Below are 21,429 nucleotides of genomic sequence, written 5' to 3'. Positions count from 1 at the left end.
AGTAGAGGAAAAGGTGCATGAAGTGTTAATGTGAGCAAAACTTGAAGTCAACAGAGTATACTCAGGGGACTAAGGCAAGACCCACTTCCATGAAGCATATTTGGAAAGAGTAAAAAAAGAAAAAAAAAAGGTTAATAGGATTAGGCTAGATAATGGAGAGCCTTGAGTGCCAATAAACATTCCTTTGTTTATTCACTTGATCCACAAAAAATTTATCATAAATTCCTTTAGGTTGTGTGGATAATGTGGGCTTCCCAGGTGGCACGAGCAGTGCCTGCCTGCCAGTGCAGGAAATGTAAGAGATGCAGGTTCAATCCCTGGGACAAGACGATCCCCTGAGGGAGGGCATGGCAACCCACTCCAGTATTCTTGCCTGGAGAATCCCATGAAGAGAGGAGCCTGGCAGGCTCTGATCCATAGGACTGCAAAGAGCTGGGCATGACTGAAGCAGCGTAGCACACACACATGCGGATACTATAAAACTACAGTCTCTAGCCTAAGAAAGCGCAATCAAGGAGGAAAGGGAACCCTCACGAGAGCTACACAAAAAGCAAGGGCCGCCAGAGAGGCACAACCAAGGAGCCCTAAGAATTCAAGGGTCAGTGAGTCACTTCTGATTGTGCCGCCAGAAAAGCATCTGAGCTGGTCTTCACAGGTAAGAGTGCCACAGAAGGCATGAAGACAGCAAGGAGGCAAAGATGGGACTATGCAGGGTGTGGATGGAAAGCTGAGAGTGGTTCCCCAGGGCTGAAGCAAATCTGGAAACAGTGGGGTGAGGTAGAGGTGAAGATGTAGGAAGAGATTGAGTAGGTTATTTATTTGTCAGGCTAAGGCGGTTACACTGTACTCCAGGGGAGTTAGGGAGCGCGTGGTGACTTGCTGCATGTTAGTGTAGGGCTAATTACCATGAGCACACCTTCATGTCAGCCCAGTCCCGGATAAAAAGGTGAGGTAAATCTTTCTGACAGGCCTACCTGAGGTTTTGAAAATGTTTTACTCCATAATTAAGTGTCAAATGCTGAGACAGCTGCTGAAGTTTTTACACGGTAGCTCATTCCTCGAGTGGTGCCCTTTCATTGCGCCAGATCCTCTCTTTATCACTGCTTTGTGTCCCAGGGCAGACCTCAGCTGAGACAGATAACCACAGACTGGGAACGTAGTAGATTATTGCCCTCCTAGTTATGATGTACTTGTTCATGGGGTCAAAAAAGTGCTAGCTAAAGTACCACAGAAACTTTCCGTTTGGGTTGACAGTGCCTGGCACTTATTAAACCCTCAGTTACTATTAGCCAGGTATGTGTGTGCTAAGTCACTTCAGCTGTGTCAGACTTTGTGCGGCCCTCTGAACTACACAGCCCGCCAGGCTCCTCTGTCCATGGGATTCTCCAGGCAAGAATATTGGAGCGGGTTGCCATGCCCTTCCGGAGAAGGCAACGGCAACCCACTCCAGTACTCTTGCCTGGAAAGACGGAGGAGCCTGGTGGGCTGCAGTCCATGGGGTCGCTAAGAGTCAGACACAACTGAGCGACTTCCCTTTCACTTTTCACTTTCATGCATTGGAGAAGGAAATGGCAACTCACTCCAGTGTTCTTGCCTGGAGAATCCCAGGGATGGTGGAGCCTGGTGGGCTGCCATCTATGGGGTCGCACAGAGTCGGACACGACTGAAGCGACTTAGCAGCAGCAGCAGCAACCATGCCCTTCTCCAGTGGATCTTCCTGACCCAGGGATTGAACCCACGTCTCTTACGTCTTCTACTTTGGTAGGCAGGCTCTTTTCAATCATGGCAAAAATATTTCATTTTCTACAGTCTTAGAACAGAATCCAAGTGTATTTTTATAAGTAACAGAATGCCAAAGCCAGCTTAATCTCAAAGTTAGATTTATTGGCTAGATACTAGGGTAGCTCACAGACCCGAAAGAAACACCAGAAACAACAAAGGATTATGGGAAGATGACCAAGCAGGGAACACCAGGAATCTGTCTCCCCACCTGGACAATAATTTTACTGGTAGAATCGATCTGATGTAAATATTTTTGGAACTCTGGAGTCTACTGAAGGCTTGCAACTGTCAGGGGAAGTTTGGATGGTAAAATTATGGTCAATTTCAGATCTCAGCACACTGGCAGTTCCAGTTCCAGGCAGGCAGCTGTTCATGTGTTCTTGGAGCTGTTTGCACACAGCTTTGGGAGCCAATGTGGGCGAAAGGACCTTGTCCTCCAAATATCAAGGACCTGTGCTCTGATTGCTGCTCCTCCTTATCGCAGAGTGGTCAGTGGCCATTGTTGCTGAACCGCTTCCCATTGTTTCCCTCTCTGCCAACTGAAGGCTTCTAGGGAACTTAAAGGGCTGGTATCCTTCCCCCTTCATTGTTCTCTTTTCCCTCTTTAGGAGCCAGATACTAAAAGCTAGGACATTCAGAAGCAACTGCTTTTTTGTTTTTAATTTTATATTTTTGGTTATACTCTGTGGCATGTGGGCTTCCCTGGTGGCTCAGTGGTAAAGAATCTCCCTGCCAATGAAGGAGCAGCAGGAGACGTGGGTTCTATCCAGGGGGCAGGAAGATTCCCTGGAGGAGGAAATGGCAACCCACTCCAGTATTCTTGCCTGGAAAGACGGAGGAGCCTGGTGGGCTGCAGTCCATGGGGTCGAGAAGAGTCAGACACAACTGAGCGACTTCCCTTTCACTTTTCACTTTCATGCATTGAAGAAGGAAATGGCAACTCACTCCAGTGTTCTTGCCTGGAGAATCCCAGGGACGGGGGAGCCTGGTGGGCTGCCGTCTATGGGGTCGCACAGAGTCGGACACGACTGAAGCGATTTAGCAGCAGCAGCAGCAGAGGACAAGGACAGCAGTTGCTTTGCAAAAGCAGAATGACTCATGTAGATGCTCAGCTGACTTTGGCTACAACGTCTTTCTGATTCAAGATCCAAGGTGTGGGGTTTATGATTAGGTTCCACTCTACTGAGTGGGATTAACACTATCCCTGTACTTCAGTGTGCCTTAATTATGTCTTAATTACTTCTGAGTCACTGACACACAGTCCTTCCAACTGTTTGATTTCAAAGGTGTTCCTTTTTACCTCTAGTATCTGTTTTATCTCGAAAGACATCTATTTTTTCACTTACGTAGCTCAGAACAGAAATTTCAATATCTAAGAGCTAAGCTTAGGCTTCAAAAGACACCCGCCGTAGCTTCTGTGAGGTTTCCCCCTGAAGGGGAGGCAGTGGCTGGTGACTCACCAGCTGCCATTCTGAAGCTGGACTGGGAGTTCGATGTCACTCCTCCTGAGCCAGAGATGTAGAGGGAACAGAGACAGAGGGTTTTGCTGTTCATTCTTAAGCATCCAACATTACTTGACTCCATTAATGAGTTGAATTGTCTCTCTCCAAAATACATGTGTTGAAATTCTAACGCCCAATACCTTAGAATACGACCTCTCTCAGGGAGAGGGTTTTTGTAGAGGTAATCAAGTTAAAATGAAACCTCTGGGTGGACCCTAAGCCAATATGATTGGTGTCCTACTAAAAAGAGGAAATTTGGGGATAGACATACACATGGGGGGAACATCTTGTGAAGATGAAGGCAGAGCTCGGGGTGATGGTGCCACAGGCCAAGGAGCACCAGAGACTGGCAACAAATCAACAGAAGCTAGGAGACAAGCGTGGACCAGCTTTTTCCTCATGGTCCCTGAGAAGGAACCGACTCTGCCAACACCTTGATCTCAGACTTGGCTCCACAGTTGTGAGAAAACTAATTTCTGTTCTGTAAGCCCCCCAGCCTGGAGTCCTTTGTTATGGCAGCCCTAGCAAACTAATAGATCTTTTGAAACCATCATGTAATCTAACACCCCCACGGGAGAGCACGCCTGTCTTCTTCTCTCTTGCCCCATAAGCCTGTCTCTCTTTCCCTAGTTTGGATCACACATCTTTACCTCCTTCCAGCGTTCTTCTCCTACCTCTCCTTCAGATCTTTATCTGCCTTTGCTGACCCCATGATCCCATCATTCTCAGCCTCTCTGATGTCTGTTCTGGATCCCCTGTTCCCAGTTCCTGTAATAGCTCATCTGGCATCACCCCTTCCTGGATCAGACTCTGACTTGGGAGTTATCCTGTTCCTGCTGTGGGCTGAATGCAGGTGTCTTAAGGCACTTCCCTTAGGCGCTCAGAAGACGCGCTCGTGCAAGGAGCAGTGACGGCTGACGTTCCCGCAGCCACAGTGTGCAAGAGTCAACCGTGGATGAACGAGACTACGCCACAGCCCCCTTCACTCCTTTGCGACAACCACGGTGGGATCACCAAAGCGACCCTCTGGGATTGGGGATAATTTGTTTCTTCTCTTGGCTTTGGTTCCCTTGATGAAGGAGTAAATAACTAGTTGAAAGAGGACTTGAGGCCGGAAAGCTCTGGGTTGTAGAGATCGTTTGGACATGAGGTCGTGTGGCCTTATGGACGTTCCTTCGCTTCTCTGAGCCTCATCTGTAAAACAGGAATAATAATTTATACCTCGAAAAGTTGTTATGAGGATTAAATAAGATAATAATAACTATTCAGTTACTAAAAGCTATGTATGTACAAGATACTATCTTGCAAGAAAGTATGAAAGTGTTAGTTGCTCAGCTGTGTCGAACTCTTTGCACCCCCATGACCTGTAGCCCACCAGACTCTGTGGAACTCTCCAGGCAAGAATCCTGGGGTGGGTGTCATTCCCTTTGCCAGGGGATCTTTTTGACCCAGGGATCAAACCCAGGTCTCTCAAACTGCAGGCAGATTCTTTATCATCTGAGCCACCAGGGAAGCCCATGCTTTTGAGCTCTTAGGACAGGACCTGGGTATACAGTAAAAATTTGTAGTGGGGCAGAAGAAGAGACAGGCAACCTACAGAAACATTTTGTTTCTTATTCAGATGTTTTGAATAAAAGCCTAGTGTATCAACTATACCTGATTAAGCATGACAAGTTGCAACAAAATTTAAGGGTCCATTCAATTTTTAATACTCTAACTATGCTATATTTTATATTTTTTGAAATAAAAAAATCACTCTCAGTTGGAAATAGCTCTAATGAATTTTATATGGTGGTACTTTGTTGTGGATTGTGTATATGCATGTATAGCTCATTGAGACCTTAATTCAAATAATTCACTCAACATTATAACACTCATCACTGCTTCTCAGACAGGGACAGTTATCCCTGCTAGGGAACATTTGGCAATGTCTGGAGATGTTTTGGTTGTTATGACAGGACAGTTCCTAAAACAAAGAATTATCCAGCCCAAAACATTAACAGTGTTGAGGCTGAGAAATCCTGCCCTCTCTTTCTCTGTTTCTATCTCTCTTTGCATATATATACATATACATATTTGCTTTATATATATATACATACCTATTTTATACATATTTATGTAAATATACATATATGTTATGTCTAAAACAAATTCTGAGATTTACATATAATATACAGCATATAAATATACATGACATGTAAATGGACAGTCATCATAGAAACACAATGAAAGCAAGCTACCTAGTTAAAAAAAAAACAAACTTTTCCAAGGAGAACTACTAATGGGGAAAGGAGGTGGTAAGATTGAGATTCAACAGTGTGTCAGAGGAGTCTGCCGATGGGGGCTAGGGATGACCAGGCTGTCAGGATTCTGAGCAAGTCGGCCAACTTTCCAATCTGTCTGCCAAGAGCACAGCCCAGCTCTGCCTCAGCCGAGTCACCCATCTGTGAGCCCTGGCCGCTGGAGACAACAGTGTTGCTATCTCCACGTACAACTGGGCACAATGGCAGGGCAACGCACACTGGCATTTTTGTTCGCAGTTGGCAAGTGCACAATTAGAGCGATTGTTTCCGAAAGAGTGTTGAGTGCACGATTGCTTCGTGTCCTTAATGTCTGCAGTGTGCTGAGCATAAAAGGTTAGCTGGGGGAGGGGGCACAGAAGTTGGAAATATTCAAATGCATGCAGAATTATACAGGCTTAAAGACTCCATTTCGGAGGCTCCTTCCTGCATCAACACAATGTGTTAGATTCTACCAAGGACTCAAAATAATCCCTTGCTTGAAATTAGGAATTGAAAAGAGGTCCATTAATTCTTTCAGGCTACCAGGTGACTGTTTTGTTGTGGGCAAAAGGGAACAAAAAAAATCAGAAATGACACAGACTGGACTGGTGGAAGTCCCTCAGTCACCCAGCCACCCCTTTTTTTACACTGTGGCATCTCAGAGGCTGGCAGTCTTTCATCCTAAGTCCCACAGTTTATACAGGCATGTTTATTAATCGCGATTGTATTCTAATATTTTTAGTTAAAATAAATATTTGGCGTTCTCTTATCAAAAGACTCACTCTGTGCCAAGTGAGTGGCACATACAAATCCTTGTCTCTCCAGAGAATGGTATCAAGGTCCGGTCACCAAGACGCTGTTTTGTGTCGGGCTTCCAGGTCTAGGAGTGAATCAGAGTAGTAGGCTGCTCAGTCCATGTGATTAATCAACAAATAGCTGAGGATTCAGGATCAGCATGGAGCTAGGTGCTTGAGATATACAGACATAGGTTATGGTTATCTACAAATAAAAAGGGAAGTATAGATATACAAAGGAAAATATCAGCTATTTTTATTTTAGTGGGTTCAGAGGCAGTATTTATGGTGAAAGGCTATTCCTTAGGGAGTGGATCAAAACACTGCAGCAGCCAGACAAGTTGATAGTAGAGAATTAATGATTGCTAAATAGTTTGGCCTTAATTATCAGTGAAATGTAATTTATACAAGGAGACAGCAGATTGGCTTGAGTAAAAGGTTTACTTTGGGAAGCAGTTGAAAATAAGACGGGGTGAATAATTCATATTATGGAGAACTAGTCAAGAAGTCTGAAATTTACACTACATGAACTGAGACAGAAGCAACTCCCTTGAGCAAGGGAAGGACTGTCAATCAAGAGCCATAACAGCGCTGGGCACCGTGCCAGCGGCTGGGGGCACCAAGATGCCAGTGTGCGGTACTCACTCTAATGGAACTCACAAGAGGCATTTTAAGAGTCTGGTTCAGCTGCCCTCCACAGGATAGCCAGGAGTAGGGAGAGTCCGGAGCTAACGAGACCAGCCATGAAGCTGGGCAGGGGATGATGTGGGCCTGGGCCGGCTTGTCTAAAGACAGCAGAGGGAAAGTGAGTCTGGAAGGCGCTGAAGCACTCAGATCCTGGAAAGAGACTGAAGGAGCAGCAAGAGGGCAGGGACATGGTAAAAAGGGTGGAGGCCCCGATCGAAATGGGGCGCTTGTAGAGGCAGCCAACTGGAATGCGGAAGTTTTAAGATACTGAAAGGGAGATAGTGGCAGGACGTATATGTTGAAATAAACAGTAGGAAGACGGAGCAAGATTGATCAGAATGGTTGAATTGTACAGAAAGTGAGGGAAGAGGGGGATCAGATCCAAGCCTTGGGAGCGTCATCCCTGGAGTCGGGAGCTGGGAGGGGAGGGGCAGACCAAAAGTTGTTGGAAAGGTCAAGAAGAAGTAGGAAAATGTAGTGTCGCTAGACCTAAGGGTGGAAAGAATTTGAAGGAGTGGGTTGCCAGGGTGGTTAAATGCCACAGAGAGGCTGAAGAGAATGAAAACCAAGATAAAGCCGTTCATTGTGTAGGACTGCACTCTATAAAACAGCATGTGGGTTTTTTGTTTTAAAATGAAATGAAAAGTATCAGATATTAATAAGCTCTGAAATCAAACATATATGCAAATGAACAATGTCAAGGTTTTAGTAACCTGCAGGGCTGAGATAACAGTATCCTATAATCACACAGCATTTGCGTTTTTAGAGCATTTTCAAATACATTATTTCAACTGCCCTTTTACAACATTCCCGGGATGATTATATTAATAGCCTAAAAGGAATCTAATTTCCTCTTTTTCCTCATTTACTTGCTCAATTACAGTTTGCATTTGTACAGCTATCAGTACTACTGACAATGAGTAACTCTCCAGCAGCTTTTAAATTTTATTTTATTAAAAAAATTTTTTTTTTTTGGTTCTGCCACACGGCTTTCGGGATTTTAGTTCCCCCACCAGGGATGGAACCCGGGCCCATATTGGCAGTGTGGAGTCCTAATCACTGGACCCCCAGAAAATTCCCTCTCTAGCAACCTTGCTAACAAAATGAAATATGATGATAATGAGGATGAAGCCTTATGGGTAAAAATGTTGGCTAATAATACTCAACATTTATACAGTGTAAGGTGAGTTCACGTATGTTATTTTATTTTACCTTTAACAATTCTACGAGATGAGTTTCATTATCTCCATTTTATTTGTGTGGGCAACTTTTAAAAGTCCATGCCCAAAACAAATGTGTTCAACAGGGGTTGTGAGCTTTGTCACTCAGTCATATCCGACTCTTTGAGACCCCATGGACCATAGCACACCAGGCTCCTCTGTCCATGGGATTCTCCAGGCAAGAATATTGGAACTGACTGCCACGCCCTCCTCTAGGGGATCTTTCCAACCCAGGGATCAAACCCAGGTCTCCCATTGCAGGCAAATTCTTTACCGTCTGAGCCACCAGGGAACAAGGGCTAACCTAGACCAATAAATGGGCTTTTCATAGTTAATAAACTTAAGCTCTGCTAAGAAAAATGAAGGCAATCTTATCAAAGAATAAGAAAAAAAAATCTCAACATATCAGGACACATCAATTAATGTATCCCCTTTCTGTAAGAAGGCAGAACATAAAGCTGCTTACCTCATTTGAAAGTCTTGTAAATTTCTGTTAGTTAGAAACTTTGTGATTGCAAGTGACAAGACCCACATTAAACTCATTTAGGGCAAAAAGTGGCAGGGGATTAATGGACTCAGTAATTGAAAAGTTAAAGGGTAGAAGTTCAGTCTAAAGGTTCAGACGTGGCTGGATCCATGTGCAATTCAAGTTGAAAAAGAGCAAACTCAGAGTCTGAATGGGCTGTGTGTGCAAGTACCACCTAGGAGTGTGCATATATGTTTGTGTTGGGAAGTAGTGGGGGTAGGGTGGGCAAGGATCAGCCCTATCTATGGCTGGGTCCCTTCACTGTTCACCTGAAACCATCACATTGTTAATCAGCCATACCCTAATATAAAACTAAAAAGTTCAAAAGAAAACAAAATGTTTTTAATTAAAAAAAAAAAAAAAATCAGCCCTACCTCAACTGCAAGGACTTAGAGCAGGGAATGGCAACCCACTCCAGTGTTCTTGCCTGGAGAATCCCAGGGACGAGGGAGCCTGGTGGGCTGCTGTCTATGGGGTCACACAGAGTCGGACACGACTGAAGTGACTTAGCAGCAGCAGAGCAGGGAAGGGGTGGTTCTCCAGAGGAAAACCAAGGGGCCCCTAGCAGAAGAAAGAAGAATGGATCCTGGGTAGGCAGTACCAACAGATTTCCAAATTACTCCTGTTTTCAAATAGTGTTGCACCAGCTTTCTTGAAATTCTCCCTGTTTTTTTCTCTGTTGAAGACTTTGGCACTCAGGAGTTACCTACAAGGATACAGATACTCTGGGGCATTAGACTCATGGGGTGGCCAAAAAATGCTTTAAAAAATTCATGCCTGAGCCTAGCCTCTCAGGTGAGGTCCAGACATTGGACCTCAACACCTCAAGCTTTGTCCACACAGTAAATGTCTGAAAGGAAGAACAAACTATGCAGAGTTAAAAGCGGGAGATATCAGTTTATTATCTCATGGCTTTTCTTGCCTCCCTTCTCCTCTGCCACGCTATTGAAGAGGCTCTCGGACAGAATGGGCTTCCCAGGTGGCTCAATGGTAAGGAGTCCGCCTGCTCATGCAAGAGATGCAGGAAACTTAGGTTCTATCTCCTGGAGGAGGAAATGGCAACCCACCCCAGTACTCTTGCCTGGAAAATTCCATGGACAGAGGAGCCAGGCGGGCTGCAATCTGTGCAGTCACAAAAAGCGGGACACAACTGAGCACACACGCAGGCTTGGGCAGAGTAGTTTTCCCATCAATACTGTGGAACTGAATGCAGAGAGTACAGCAGCCCCTACTGGTGGGAACCGGAGCCCCTTGCAGTGAAAGTGCCCGGTCCTAACCACTGGACCGCCAGGGAGTTCCCTCCTTGGAACAGATTCGATTCCTACTCTCTGTGACTTGCTGTCTCCAAGGGAACAAAAGTGGGAGAGGAAATGAGGAGTCACGTGTGTGCTCAAGGACACTCCAGTCCAATAAGGGAGAAAGACGAGTCTGAGTGAGGGAAGGGTGTGTGTGTGTGTGTGTGTGTGTGTGTGTGTGTGTGTGTGTGTGTGTGTGTGTGGTGTGTGTGTGTGTTGCTTAATAACTTTAAAATCTGGTAGGCAAAAAGAAGCCTGGCTCATTAGGAGACTTGAAAGTAGTCCTTTAGGGCTAGACGATAGTGCCCAAGGGCAGACTGACCCTACTGAAGCTGGAGAAAAGAGCCAGGGGACATAAGGGCTAAGTTTATTTTCATTCGAGTGCTCTAAAGCAATGTTCTAAAGAGCATTTAAAGGGCTCCTCATGCGAAGAGCTGACTCATTGGAAAAGACTCTGATGCTGGGAGGGATTGGGGGCACGAGGAGAAGGGGACGACAGAGGATGAGATGGCTGGATGGCATCACCGACTCGACGGACGTGAGTTTGAGTGAACTCCGGGGGTTGGTGTTGGACAGGGAGGCCTGGCGTGCTGCGATTCAGGGGGTCGCAAAGAGTGGGACACGACTGAGCGACTGAACTGAACTGAAGAAATGTTTATTACAGACCGGAATCCCACGCATTCTCTCATTTTGAGCTTGTACATTTTCTGTTTGTGAGTTGAAAAAAAAATACATCTTTAAATTGTATTTTAAAAATCAGTCCGAAAAATAACCCCAAAGCCTCCCGAAACTCCCTGGGATCCGGTGCTCCCGTGCTGCAGTGTCGCGGCTCGGCCACAGGGGCGCAGTGCAGCTCAGCGGACGGCGGAAACCGGCGCTGACTGCTGGATGGTCTGGGGGACGGGGTCCCCGGGAATCCCTCCCCAGAGTAGCAAAGACGGTTCTTCTGGAACTGGGTGGAGCACGTTACCCCCGTTTGTACCTTTCCGGGCTTCCTTCCTCCACCATCTATCGACCTTCCCCGCCAAAAACAGAAACAAAATCAAAGCTCCGTTATAGCGTGTGGAGTACAAAAATGTCTGTAAATTAACGGTCCCTGCAGCACTCGCTTGTATGGCCTCATCCCATACAAGCACTTGCCTTCTGAAAAAATTGGAAACAACCAAAATGTCCAACAGTCAGGCGCTGACGAAATGACTTGCAGTTTGTTTATACAAAGAAATAGAGCGCAGCCTTTAAAAGGTAGGGTAAATGATGAGAAATGTTAAGCGGAAAAAAAGAAAAAAGCAAAATTCAAACACTGTATAGTGAGTGATAGCCTAGTTTTACTAAAGTGCTTATATTATATACATTAACATAGAATTAAAACCTGGAAGTTACCAGTGATAATCCTTGATGATAGAATTACTGTTGTTTTATTTTCTTCTTTATATTGTTTTATAATTTATAAAATAATAAACGATGCTTTTATGCTTAGAAGAAAATTAGCAAGGGAAATCCCAATACAAAAAAGTAAATATCCATCCCCAAAGAAGAATAATTTAATAATTCTATCAGTTACATGAGACTACGTTGGCTTATTTGTTTGCTTATTAACATTAGTGGAGTTTCCACTGATAAAAGCCAGGTGTTGAGAAGCACACTCATAAATCCTTGAAAGAATAATGAAACAAGAACATATTAATAGTGATTGTAAGTAATTGTTTATTTTCTTCTGAATACTTTTCTGTATTTTTCAAATTTTGTGTAGAAAGCATATACAGATTTTATTTTAAAAAAGAAAAAACAAGCACAGACTGACAGGATGAAAAACACCATTAAACGAGTAGGAAGGGAGAGATGTATCTTCCAGTCACTTAGAGATAGATCTTCCTTCTCTTAACTTGTCAGGTGTCATTTGAGATAGCCATCATTCTTTTCATGCTAAAATGACTTTTTTTAAAGGTGTGTGTGTGTGTGTTTTAATGTGGACCATTTAAAAAGCCTTTATTGAGTTTGTTACAATATTGCTTCAATATATTTTGAAGTTTTGGCTGCAAGGCATGTGGAATCTTAGCTCTGTAACCAGGGTTTGAACCCATAATCCCTGCATTGGAAGATAAAGTCTCAACCACTGGACCACCAGGGAAGTCCCCTAAGATGACTATTTTGATAAATACATCTCTCCAATCATAAAAATTCAAAAAGTCAAAACTTAAAAACCTTTTCAAAATTACAAAAGCATAATGCATTTTTTTTGTGAAAAAATAACTGGGTATTTCTTCACTTAGAATTGTAAGTATTTTGTTTTATACTCTTCCAAATATGAAAACAGATTTTTAAAAAAATTTTAATTGGAGGCTAATTACTTTACAATATTGTGGTGATTTTTGCCATACATTCACATGAATCAGCCTGAAAACAGATATTTTTTTAAACCAAGTAGGAACCTATTGCTTTCTGACCTGGTAAATTCATGTAACTACATATTGAATTTTCACAAATGTCATTAAATACATGATTTTTGAAGTCTGGGCTGCATACTTATTTTAACATAAATGTGTATAATAATGTATTTAACCAGTTTCCTTTTGATAAACATCTATTGATTTTCTAGTTTTTAACCATTAATAATGATGAATTTAATATCTTTGTTCTTTTGTGTGTTTACCTATCTTTTCAGTAAAAATTGCTAGAACTGAACTACTGAGTCAAAGACTTTTCAGCCCTTTGCCATTTGACACAAAGAGAGGGTGCTCCAATCTATACTTCGCTAGGTAGTAATTATTTTACGTATTATAGTGTTATAATAAGCCTTATTATACGCCTTCCTCAGTGATCAATGCAAAGAAATAGAGGAAAACAGCAGAATGGGAAAGACTAGAGATCTCTTCAAGAAAATTAGAGATACCAAGGGAACATTTCATGCAAAGATGGGCTCGATGAAGGACAGAAATGGTATGGACCTAACAGAAGCAGAAAATATTAAGAAGAGGTGGCAAGAATACACAGAAGAACTCTACAAAAAAGATCTTCATGACCCAGATAATCAACGATGCTGTGATCACTCACTTAGAGTCAGACATCCTGGAATGTGAAGTCAAGTGGGCCTTAGAAAGCATCACTACGAACAAAGCTAGTGGAGGTGATGGAATTCCAGTTGAGCTATTTCAAATCCTGAAAGATGATGCTGTGAAAGTGCTGCACTCAATATGCCAGCAAATTTGGGAAACTCAGCAGTGGCCACAGGACTGGAAAAGGTCAGTTTTCATTCCAATCCCAAAGAAAGGCAATGCCAAAGAATGCTCAAATGACCGCACAATTGCACTCATCTCACACGCGAATAAAGTAATGCTCAAAATTCTCCAAGCCAGGCTTCAGTAATACGTGAACCGTGAACTTCCTGATATTCAAGCTGGTTTTAGAAAAAGCAGAGGAACCAGAAATCAAATTGCCAATATCCACTGGATCATGGAAAAAGCAAGAGAGTTCCAGAAAAACATCTATTTCTGCTTTATTGACTATGCCAAAGCCTTTGACTGTGTGGATCACAATAAACTGTGGAAAATTCTTCAAGAGATGAGCATACCAGACCACCTGACCTGCCTCTTGAGAAACCTATATGCAGGTCAGGAAGCAACAGTTAGAACTGGACATGGATCAACAGACTGGTTCCAAATAGGTAAAGGAGTACGTTAAGGTTGTATATTGTCACCCTGTTTATTTAACTTATATGCAGAGTACATCATGAGAAACACTGGGCTGGATGAAGCACAAGCTGGAATCAAGATTGCCGGGAGAAATATCAATAACCTCAGATATGCAGATGACACCACCCTTATGGCAGAAAGTGAAGGGGAACTAAAAAGCCTGTTGATGAAAGTGAAAGAGGAGAGTGAAAAAGTTGGCTTAAAGCTCAACATTCAGAAAACGAAGATCATGGCATCTGGTCCCATCGCTTCATGGGAAATAGATGGAGAAACAGTGGAAACAGTGTCAGACTTTATTTTTGGGGGCTCCAAAATCATTGCAGATGGTGATTACATCCATGGAATTAAAAGATGCTTACTCCTTGGAAGGAAAGTTATGACCAACCTAGATAGCATATTGAAAAGCAGAGATATTACCTTGCCATCAAAGGTCCGTCTAGTCAAGGCTATGGCTTTTCCAGTGGTCATGTATGGATGTGAGAGTTGGACTGTGAAGAAAGCTGAGCGCCAAAGAATCGATGCTTTTGAACTGTGGTGTTGGAGAAGACTCTTGAGAGTCCCTTGGACTGCAAGGAGATCCAACCAGTCCATCCTAAAGGAGATCAGTCTTGGGTGTTCATTGGAAGGACTAACGTTGAAGCTGAAACTCCAGTACCTTGGCCACCTCATGCGAAGAGTTGACTCATCCCTTGCTGGGAGGGATTGGGGGCAGTTGGAGAAGGGGACGACAGAGGATGAAATGGCTGGATGGCATCACCGAATCGATGGGCATGAGTCTGAGTGAACTCTGGGAGTTGGTGATGGACAGAGAGGCCTGGCGTGCTGTAATTCATGGGGTCACAAAGAGTCCGACACGACTGAAAGACTGAACTGAACTGAACTGAATAAGCCTTAAAATCATATAGGCTGTCTTTCAACTTTGCTCTCTTTTTTCAAAGTTCTTTTGCATTTCCATGTAAATATTAGAACCATTTGTTAATTGCTACCCCAAAAAATCTTCCGGTGAATCTAGAGATCAATTGAGGGAGAATCCCTGGTGGCTCAGGCAGTAAAGAATCCGCCTGCAGTGTGGGAGAGCCGGGTTCGATCCCTGGGTCAGGAAGATTCCCTGGAGGGGGCATGGCAACCCACTCCAGTGTTCTTGCCTGGAGAATCCCATGGACAGAGAAGCCTGGCGGGCTACAGTTCATGGGGTCACACAGAGTTGGGCACGACTGAGCAACTAACACCCACTTTCACCAGAAAAAAATCTTCCAGGATTTTTACTGGGATGGCAGTGAATCTAGAAGTCAGTTGAGGGGGAATTGGTATAATTTACTTGATTGTAAATTTATGTTATTTTTAAAAAATTAATAGTTTTTTAGAGCTCTGTTAATTTTATAGGAAAATCAGTCAGAAAATGTAGAGAATTCCCACATACTCTTTCCACTCCCCAGTTTCCCATGTTATTTACATTGTGAATTATTCTGGTACGTTTGTTATAATTGATGAATCAGTATTGAAACATTATTATTAACTTTATTAACTCAAGTTTACAGCTTATGTTATGTAGGATTCATTCTTTGTATTGGACATTCTTTGGTGGTGGTTTAGTCACTAAGTTGGGTCTGACTCTTGGAACCCCATGGACTGTAGTCTGACAGGCTTCTCTGTCCATGGGATTTACCAGGCAAGAATACTGGAGTGGGTTGCCATTTCCTTCTCCTGGGGATCTTCCCATCCCAGGCATGGAATCCCGGTATCCTGCATTGCAGGTGGTTTCTTTACTGAGCTACCAAGGAAGCACCATTGTACATTCTTTGAGTTTTAACAAATATATAGTGATGTGTATCCCCCATTATAGGATCATAGAGATTAGTCTCACACTATTGGTTTTCCTGTATTGATCTTGTATCCTACAACCTTGCTAAATTCCTTGTTAGTGCTAGTGAATTTTTGTAGATTCTGTTGGATTTTCTACATAGACGATCACCTGGCCTGATAATAAGAGCAGTTTTATGTCTTCCCTTCCAGAATCTGTAGTGTGATGTTGGGAAGAAGTATTGATCCATGCCTGGATCCTGATTTTAAGGGATAATGCATTCAGTCTGTCACAATTAAGTAAGATGTTAACTGTAGATTTTTTCACAGATGCCCTCTGTGAAGCTGAGAAAGTTCCCTTGTTTACTGAAAAAACGGGTGTCTGATTTTGTCAAATGCCTTTCTGCATCTGCCCAAATGATCTTATTTTTTCTTTTTTCAGTTTAAGATGGTGAATTACACTGATTCATTTTCTGATGTTATGCTAATTATGCATTCCTGGGATAAACCACACTTGGTCATGGATGATGCATTATCCTTTTTACTGCTGAATTTTTTTGTTTAGAATTTTTTGCATCTATGTATTTCTTAATTAATTAATTTATATATTAAAGTTTTTTTTGGCGGCATTTTTGCTGCACATGGATCTTCGTTGTGGTATATGGGCTTCTCTCTAGTTGTGGCGTGGACTCAGAGTGCGTGGGCTCTGTAGTCATGGGATGAGGACTCAGTGGTTGTGGCCCAAGAACTCAGTTGTCCCATGGCAGATGGGATCTTAGTTCCCCAACCAGGGTTGAAACCTACATCCCTGGCACTGGAAGGTGGATTCTTAACCACTGGACCACCGGGGGCGGATTCCTAACCACTGGATCACCAGGGAAGTCCCTGCATCCATATTAATGGGTGGAATTGAGCTACAGTTTCCTTGTAACTTGTTTGTCTTGTTTTGGTTTGAGGAGAATGCTGGCCTCATGGAATGAATCAGAAAGTAAATTTAAGTTTTCTGGAAAGTTTGTCTTCAGTTGATATTGTTTCTTCCTTACATGTTTGGTAGCTTTCACCAATAAAGCCATCTGGGCCTCCAGTTTCCTTCCAGGGAAGGTTCTTAGCTAGAAATTCAATTTTGGAAATAGATGTATAGGGTTGTTTAAGTTGCCTCATAGTTCTTGTGGAGTGAGCTTTGGTAGTTCGTGCCTTTCGAATAATTTTTCTCTCATTCACACAGTTTCCCCACATGCCTGCACTGCAGAGTTGCTGTTGTTTAATCGCTCAGTCATGTCCAACTCTTTGTGACCCTATGGACTGGAGCCCGCCAGGCTCCTCTGTCCCTGGGATTTCCCAGGCAAGAATACTGGAGCGGGTCATCCTTTCCTTCTCCAGGGGATCTTTCCAACCCGAGGAACCCACATCTCCTGAGTCTCCTGTATTGGCAGGCTGATTCTTTATCACTGAGCCACCAGGAAGCCCGTACTAATCAATACTCTCTTGGAAATTCTGCTGTGTCCCTCTGTGTATCTCCAGGGCTCTGCCTCTGCCCAGGTCTTTCTTCTCTGGTGCTCTGGCCAGTGACTGCTAACCTTGTTACTTTTCTTGGACGGTCAGTTCCATCTCAGTTCTGGGAGGCTGTTGAGCGGTGCTTGCGCCCACCGCCTCCTCCCCAGCCCTGTCCTCTGCTCCGCGCAGCAGCCTAGAATCTCTTCCAAAGCTGTGCAGCACAGCAAGCGTGGGCTTCCATCCCTTATTTTCTATGTTCTAAGGACCATTTTACTTGATTGCCTAATGTCCATTGCCTTGGGAATTCATGTTAAATTTTACCTTTTTTCTTTCTTTGGGGACTTTTGGGTAAGAGAATAAATGAAGTCCCCTTTATTCCATCTTGTATGGAAACAGAAGCCCCTTGGGTGTTTTTTAGCATCTTCAAAGCAAAACTTGCCCTTAAAAAAAAACTTGGCTGCACCAGTTCTTACTTTCTGCACAAAGGGGATCTCCAATCTTTGTTGCAGCACCCAGGGTCTTCGTTGTGGCATGTGGGATCTAGTTCCCTGACCAGGGGTTGAACCCAGGCCCCCTGCATTGAGAGGGCGAGTCTTAGCCACTGGGCCACCAGAGAAGTCCAAGTTTGCCCTTTTAATGGTCTCCAAATTCTTAATTTACATTTAGCAGAGGCTTCGTATCTTTGAACAACAATACATTCTTTGAGAATTGCTTTTTTCAAAAAAAAAAGATGATTCCTAATTAGTCCTTATCACTTACTCTGTGAAAGTTCTGTAAGCTGTAAAGCTCTAAACAATTGTTAAGTATTTTTATTGTTTGGTAGTCCACGCTAGACAAAGCTTTGTATGTATTTTAGGCTTAGATTGTTCTCTTGCTTTCACAGAAGATTTTGAGGCAACTAAGTAATGAAATTCAGGAAAACAGTATTATGGAATGCTTAATTTTGCTAACTTAATTATATTTAATAAGTTAAAATTTCTAGCTTAATGATGAGTCATTACACATGAGGATCCTGGAAAGGACTATTTCAAAAGTTTATATTGGAGAAGGCTTTCTCTTAATATCTTGACTTTACAAGTTATAGAACTTTAGGAAATGTTTAAATGAAAGGAAAGGTAGCAAAAATTACAGTAATTAATGAACATTAAGGACAAAAATTAAAATACCCATTCAGAGCTGCAAATATAAAACTGTGCCTCTTATCATGACATGAATTGAATTTGCTCTAGTGAACACTGAAACCTATCAAGTACAATTATTTTATAAATGATTAAATAATTATGCATTTCCAAAAATGATGGAATCTCAATAAGTGCTTTCGGAGCTTTGAACTCTACTCAGTTTTTTAAAATAACTGGTAATAGCTTAGTGAATAGTTTGGCAAACTCTTAAAACTTTTTTCACCCGTGGTGGGTATTTTAAATGTATCATAAAAATGGGAAGAAGAATAAACATACAAGAGCTTTAAGATAAAGGTTAAGCTAGTGAGAAGACTTTCTGTTTCCAGAGAAATGCATTTGCTCATTCTGCTGCTATTTGGCAGACTAGCCAACCAATCAGTCAAAAAAAATTAACAATTACCTCTTTCAAGACCACCTTATTAGTATTCACAGGTATCTGTCTCCAAGGCTTTAGAGATAATTAAATTAGCTGTGAATCATCACTTGAGAAAAATTCTATTCTCTTCATGATAAAAGAGGAAATAAAACTAGCCGTTTGATGGATGAACATTACTACAATGTATTCTAAAAGGGTAAGTTTGCAAGTCCTCATGAACAAAATCAATCAAATATGGTAAAGGAACTGAGACTCTGAATCAAATCCTATTCTGCATTTTGAGTCATCCAATTTTGATTCATGCAGATACCACGCCCTTTCAAATGCAGAAATCAGTGAGCAGGATCGCTAGGGCGCTTGACAGCTTTCTGGTTAAGAAGTTGCAGGCTCTTCCACTCCAACTATCAGGAACTTTCTACCTGACTTGAATAGAGCTACAAGACTGAAGTTCCTGTAAGAAAAAAAGTGATTACTGACTGCTCTGTCAATTTGGAGACTTCTGGGTTCAAAGGGAAGAAGCACAGTGTCTTTCTTCCGTGGGAAATCATCACATCATGCGTCGAGATTATTCTAATCTTCTGCTTCATCTAGACAACTGCGTCCTGTTGCAACTACAAGGATGCTAACTACCGTGAACTAGTTTTTAGGAGGGAAACTTTAATCTTTCCTTTAAAAAATTCAGTCCTGAAAGCTCTATCACATGCTTGGGGCATGGATGAATCTGGAAGATCTTACCCTGAGTGAAATAAGCCAGACACTATATGAGGTTCCTGGGCTTCCCCGGTGGCTCAGTAGTAAAGAACCCGTCTGCCAGTGCAGGAGACTCGGATTCAATCCCTGCGTCGGGAAGATCCCCTGGAGGAGGGCATGGCAACCCACTCCAGTTTTCTTGCCTTGGAAATCCCATGGTCAGAGGAGCCTGGCAGGCTACAGTCCATGGTGTCACAAAGAGTCAGACATGACTTAGCAACTAAACAGCAATAACAACATATGAGGTTCCCAGAGAAGTAAAATCCATAGAGACTGAAAACAATACAGGTTGCCAGGAACTGGGGGAGGTAAGGATTGTTTTTTTAAACTAATACTGATTTTAATTTTGTGAGATGAAAGGAGTTTTGGTGATTGCTTGCACAACAATGTGAATATCTTTAACCCTATTGAGCTGTAAGCATAAAAATGGTTAAGATGGGAAATTTTACGTTGTGTGTTTTACCACAATTTAAAATCAAACAAAGAAGCAAACAAATCTTCAGTAACTTCTCATTGCCAATAACAACAATTCCCAGTATTTTTTTTTTTATCAAGGCACATATAGAAATGATCATTAACACACTAAGGTGAATAAGACAAGTCATAAGGTTAGAGGTGACCAGCTGGGGTCTCTGGCGTTCTCAGGCTCCATTTGTTTGCCCGAAAGTCTGAAAGGATCAATAGCCTGACACTTCAGTAACCCATTCACAGGCCCCTGCTGCTGCTAAGTCACTTCAGTCGTGTCCGACACTGTGTGACCGCATAGACGGCAGCCCACCAGGCTCCCCCGTCCCTGGGATTCTCCAGGCAAGAACACTGGAGTGGGTTGCCATTCCTTCTCCAATGCATGAAAGTGAAAGTGAAGTTGCTCAGTCGTGTCCTACCCTCAGCGACCCCATGGACTGCAGCCTACCAGGCTCCTCTGTCCATGGGAGTTTTCAGGCAGGAGTACTGGAGTGGGGTGCCATTGCCTTCTCCGGACAGACCCCTAGTTAAGAATATTTTAAAACAAAAAAAGCAGTGTATTGACATATCTAGGTGTGTGTGTGTGTGTGCTAAGTCACTTCAGTCCTGTCTGACTCTTTGCGACTCTATGGACAGTAGCCTGCCAGACTCCACTGTCCATGGGATTTTCTAGGTATGAATACTGGAGTGAGTTGCCATGCCCTCCTCCAGGGGACCTTCCTGACCCACGGATCGAACCCACATCTTTTACAACTCCTGCATTGGCAGACAGGCTCTTTGCCTCTAGCACCACTGGGAAGCACCATGTATCAAGGTATTGACTTATATATCCAATAGGCCAGATGCTTTGAGGGGTGCAGACAATTTCGTTGGACCTGTGCTCATCTACCATTTGACTCCACATCTCACTGGATGTCAGCTCCATTTTTCAGAAATGCTGTCTCTTTAAGCTACAGATTTTCAATCAGAAGTAGAACTTTTAGCATCTCCAGTCTAGACATTTTTGTACCTACCTCCTGATAGAGTTTCTCTAGGGAAATGGTTCTCAGCTGGTGGTCCCATGCTCCTTCTCAAGCTTTCATGTGTTTACAAAACACCAGAGATCTTGTTCAAATGTTTCAGGTTCCCTAGGTTTAGAGTGGGTCCAGCCTTTTACATCTCTAGCAATCTCTCCAATGTTGACGCTGCTGATCCAAAGGCCACACTTTGAGTATCAAGGCATTAGGGGATGTTCAGAAATGAATGGGAGCATTTTTGGTTGTCGTGTGACTGGGAACACTCCTGGCAACACTCTCTGTTGGGGAGCAGGGATGTTTAGCTTATTACAATGTGCAGGAGAGTTCTATGTAATGAAGAATTATCCCACCCAAGATACCAGTAGCTCCTTCTTTAAGGGGAGAAGCCATGCTTTCAGGCCTGATAGGATCCATGTCTAGTGGCATCCTAAATATTAATACTTAGGATAAAAGTCACCAAAGGTTACATAACACATCAGAATCCAATGTGACACTCAAGAAAAGTTAAAACTACAGAAAAGATTTAAAAGTCATTATTTAGTGTTTTTTTTTCTTTTGGGAGTTTAAAAA

General features: G+C 42.9%; 2 long non-coding RNA genes across 2 annotated transcripts in view; one reads left to right on the top strand and one right to left on the bottom strand.

Moving 5' to 3' along the window:
* The window catches only part of LOC147354975 (uncharacterized), a 30,641-nt gene that overhangs the window by 3,166 nt on the left and 6,046 nt on the right, over nt 1-21,429 (top strand). The gene's annotated exons all lie outside the window — the stretch shown is intronic.
* Nucleotides 1,864-19,574, bottom strand: LOC147354976 (uncharacterized). The gene is made up of 2 exons (XR_015144119.1): nt 19,364-19,574; nt 1,864-4,478 (listed from the first exon to the last, which is right to left on the bottom strand). It is a non-coding gene; the product is annotated as an uncharacterized LOC147354976 (long non-coding RNA).

Source organism: Bos grunniens, chromosome 17, assembly GCF_055505025.1.
Source record: "Bos grunniens cultivar Pamir isolate PY7600 chromosome 17, Bosgru_T2T1.0, whole genome shotgun sequence".
Taxonomy (NCBI): domain Eukaryota; kingdom Metazoa; phylum Chordata; class Mammalia; order Artiodactyla; family Bovidae; genus Bos; species Bos grunniens.
The sequence above is the reverse complement of the archived record's forward strand: the minus strand, read 5'-3'. Positions and strand labels throughout refer to the sequence as shown.